At 39.0% G+C, this 4,417-nt stretch overlaps 1 long non-coding RNA gene across 1 annotated transcript; it reads left to right on the top strand.

The window, feature by feature from the left end:
- The first annotated feature begins 738 nt into the window (after window positions 1–738).
- LOC116227512 (uncharacterized) lies at window positions 739–3,823 on the top strand. The gene is made up of 2 exons (XR_004166580.2): window positions 739–917; window positions 3,608–3,823. It is a non-coding gene; the product is annotated as an uncharacterized LOC116227512 (long non-coding RNA).
- Window positions 3,824–4,417: the final 594 nt, after the last annotated feature.

The raw sequence follows: 4,417 nt of genomic DNA, 5'->3' as shown, positions 1-4,417 counted from the left end.
TGATCTATAAAAAAGAATAAAAAGGTTCACGCTTCACACTTTTTGTCTCCTTCTTTGTGTGCATGGGCCCCAGCTGACTGAAGCTGAGATAAGCTCTTATTACGTGTGTCACTTCCATTACGTTTCTGGTGTATGTATAATATCAGAATCTACAGAAACGTATTGGTCTGAATTCCAGGTAATCGCTATTTTCTCATCACTACATCTGTCTCATGGTATCTACTCTTTACCTGTGGGAGGAGCTTCTCTGAGTCTAGTCAAAAACCAGTCTCTTCCTTCAGCATGTACATACATCTCAACTTTTGCATCGTTCACATAACCACATGTTTGGGAATTCATCCCAATCACTTTCTTTATTGTAGATAAGGCATACATCAACTTATCTGTTCGGGTGGCTTTGAATGAGTCATAAATTTTTTGCAGCAGAAAACCTATCTTTTCAACTTACATGGTCCAGCAATAATCCATGAACTAAAATTTATTTTAAGGCTAGCTTCTACTGATTGAAGATACTATTTGGCTATATATCACACTGAACACCATTTTTTAATATTACTGAGGTGTTATAGTCATATACATGAAAGTAAGATATTTAATAAAGAAGTTGATTCTTTATTTTTCAGAGAAATGTTCCCTTGACCTGCACTTGTCCTTGGGTTTCTTTTAGTTTATTCTCCAGGCTGTGCAATATCCCAGTACTTCAATCTAACTGTGACTTCATAGTGACATCAAGAGCAGGCTTCACAGGTCATAACGACCTCCATTCCTGTAGGACATCTTGCTATTTGGGGGTTAGACTTGGACTTAGGCCACATTTAATAGCCCCTCCTGAATAACTCTCCCCTTAAACAAGGTCAGCCTAAGCCTGCTGTGGGTACATCCTGATTGGACTGGGGAAGACACGAACTCCTGCAGTGGTAAGTGGCTCTTTACCTCAAATCTACTTCCATCTCAGCTTAGCATTAACTATTTTTATAAATTCAGAGATAACTGAATTTATATATAACTGCATACCTGAGTTATGGTTTCCTTCATCTGTTCAATAGCCATCTAAATGTGGAGTCAGCAGTGCTGGTGATCATTGTCACACAAGCAAACAAAAAAAATAATAACAAAACAAGTGAAAAAAAATAGAAATGTGTTGAACAGTAAAAGTTACATTATACAAGAAAAGCATCATTAGCTTCTGTTAATGAAAACACGTAATGTATACCAGTTCTCAACGTTACATCTGAAATTCACAGTAGTATCAACAGAAGGGAGTTTACATGATGGTCTTTATGACTGTCTTGAATTTTAAATGAAGACATCAGGTACACTGAGCTGCATTGCCCAGGGACAAGTAAAAGGTGATTTCTGACTTTACAGGGGAAGTTTTTAGACACAAACGCTGTTCCAGTCCAATATAGAATGTATTGCTGTCAGCAGGAGCATGACCAGTGCAATGAATCTAGATTTACTTTCCACCACGTTAATTAACTTATAAGACAGAAAAATTTACTTCTCCAATACACAGTAGTGTGTTGGGCTGCATGAGAGCATGCTGATCCATATGCCAATCTGTCTTTCAGTCCCTGTGTCCCAGTGCTAGACAAAGTGAAATAATGAAATCCTTTTTTCAATACATGCTATCATTAGCGTACAGAGGGTAGTTTTTAACTGCTTGGCAGCCAGTTACATACCAAATATTGTGTGACACTGTTATGTAGCAGCCTTTTCATGAGTGGAGGTTTGGTGCTGTGAAAGGACTGAGACTTGCCTGTAGCGTATGCTCAGCTGAGTCTCCTTCCCTAGATACTGTCTGATGGGGCTGTAAAGGAAGTCTGAAGCATAAGATCCAGAAGCAAACCCAGAATCATCTTGCTTTCCTGCACTCGGCAGTGAGCCCTTCTCCAATACGATTTGATGTCAGCTCCTTGGATTTGCGTGTGTGGAGCTAATTCTGGAGAGCTCACCTCACCTTCCCTTAGATCCTAGGGCTTTCTTACATGGGGAAGTGATTCATCAGTTCTGTGGCTAGCTCATCAGGGAGCAACCTGACATAAGAATTGTGGACAAGGGGATAAAGCAGTCCAGGTGCGAATCCAGGAATGATTCATCTTGACAATGTAGATGTATGGAGAGATGTTGGGTGACAAAGTTTATTGGTTACACTTAAAGCAGTTTGGGCTTGGTTGTAACGTAGCGGGGACCCAAAGCTAACAGGCTGAATGAAGCTGTGAGACTGCTGAGAAAATTTGCAGAGAGGAGCTCTGGAAAGTAAGCACATGTTGTCTCACATCAGTAACCCCAGCACCACTTCCTCCTTGCTTGCCACAAGTAAACTAAGATGAGCGTGGGATCTGCTTTTCATTGCAGTGTGCTTTTCTTTCTGGCTCGTATTTCCTATCCACACCACACAAAGGTACAATGCAAAGACCCCACCGCAGCACACACCTCCATACGTGCACAGATGAGGCGGAAGGGGTTTGTTTCACACGAGAGAGTTAGAACTGACCTTGCAGCATCACCTAAAACCACTGTGAGGTTAATAAAGGAGGCAGATACTGTTCCTCTTTTGACATCCTGTGTGTGCGTCATACTCCCCAGCACCAGCAGCAGCAGTCTGTGGCTGCAAAGCTCACCTACATTCAATCCTTGCCCCCCCACATCTGATAGGTACACAGACCTGTAAGCCAAAAAAACCCTGTACATGGACCTTTACATCACAGAATCTCTTAATAATACTATCCTGTAATATGTGTAGGAACAAAGAAACATAATATCCCCTGTGAAAAAATCTTACACATGAAATAGTCTAAAATAGGAAGAAAAGGAGTATCTGCATCACAGCTGGGAAGTCTAAGAGACAATGACATTTATCCAATGGCATGTAGGAAATCTATGGTAAGACCTAAAAATGAGCTCATACTATTTCCACCACTGGTCTAAATTACTTCATGACCTCTCTTTAATAGCATGCAAGAATAATTCCATCTTCTTCACTGTAGTTCAAATCAGTAAAAACAATGAAGATTTTATTGCAAAAGATGCTCAAATTGTAGCCAGGATTCTAATAATAGCCATCTTTCCACTTAACCAAAAATAGATAGCAAGAATGATTAGAAAAAGTAAATATTTGATGAAGCCAAAGGCCTATAGATTCTGTAGCATGGATATGCCATGCTTTGCATGCTGATGCTATTGCTGTGCAATTTGTAACAATATTATCCAGCTGGATATGCCTAAGGTCCAGATTTTGAACTGTGAACACAGCCTTAGCCATTTTTAGTGCCTGCAAATCTTATTCATGCATATTCACAAACATGCAAGGAAGTGCAAAAATGTGACTTGTGTGTCTTTAGACAAAAGCATTCAATTGGACTGTTGCTTATCATTAAAAACCCCAAATCACCAGTCATTTCCATTAAAAAAAAACCTCAACCAAACAACTAATCAACCAAAACCCCAACAGCATGGCAACTAGATTCTCTAAACTCTTGAAACTGTTAGGAGTAATGTATAATACACAGTGTCTCTTGACATCCCACATTACTCTCTCTTTCTAAAGATTATCTACTCCACAATCTTCAACACTTTGTTTTTGTTTTTTTTTTTCTATCTGCAGCCTCTGCCCCATGAATGCTTTGTGGAAATTTGCTCAGCTTGCAGTAAAGAATTGCACAAGTTGATAAAAGCTAAAAATAACAGCAGACAGCTGTCCATCGCGTTGGCTTTAGGATGAGTCATGGAAAAGCCAAAGAGTATTGTCAGCATAGAAGTTATATGGCTTTTACTTCATTTGGATATGCTCTGAAATGTGTGAAATAGTCTCATGAAAGCATTCATTGAGTGTATTGATATTGCTGTGAATCTTTCAAACAGTTTGGGGTCACAGGCTTCCTTTTGGGAATTAGTTGTGCTTTAACTTGCAGGAACAGAAAAGGAAATAAAGAAAAAAAAAAAAATCAAACTCTTGAATTCAGCACATCCCATACTGAGGCATTTTGAGAATAAGGGTGAAACTGTAAATATACTAAGTTTCTAGAATGACATTTTGTTCTTGTACATTTTTTGTAAATGAAAAAGGACAAGTAGTCAGGATAAAACTATAGTAATGTGGAAACAAAACTGCTCAGAAAACTATTTTCAGAAAACAATTATTTGTGGTTCATTTCCAAATTGAAAGCTGTGCTAAGTGTGATTCTGCAAGCAGTTGTTCTCAGTCTTGTACTTTTGGTGTGTACATTCTGCAGTCAAATATACTTTCTATAACCCCAATCACAGTAGCTTGACAAGGGTACAGATATGTTGGAGAATATGAATAAAATTCAAAAGGCTCTTGCTGAAGTATGTAAGGTGCTATTTCAAGGGAATAGTGCTGAGTTTGCATTCTGGAGCCGTACCTCAGGAACAGAGTATGCCAAACATACAGAAC

Source organism: Phasianus colchicus, chromosome 3 (genome assembly GCF_987193195.1).
Source record: "Phasianus colchicus chromosome 3, bPhaCol1.hap1.1, whole genome shotgun sequence".
NCBI classification, from domain to species: Eukaryota; Metazoa; Chordata; class Aves; order Galliformes; family Phasianidae; genus Phasianus; species Phasianus colchicus.
Note: the sequence above shows the minus strand (reverse complement) of the source record. Positions and strands in the feature narration are given on the sequence as shown.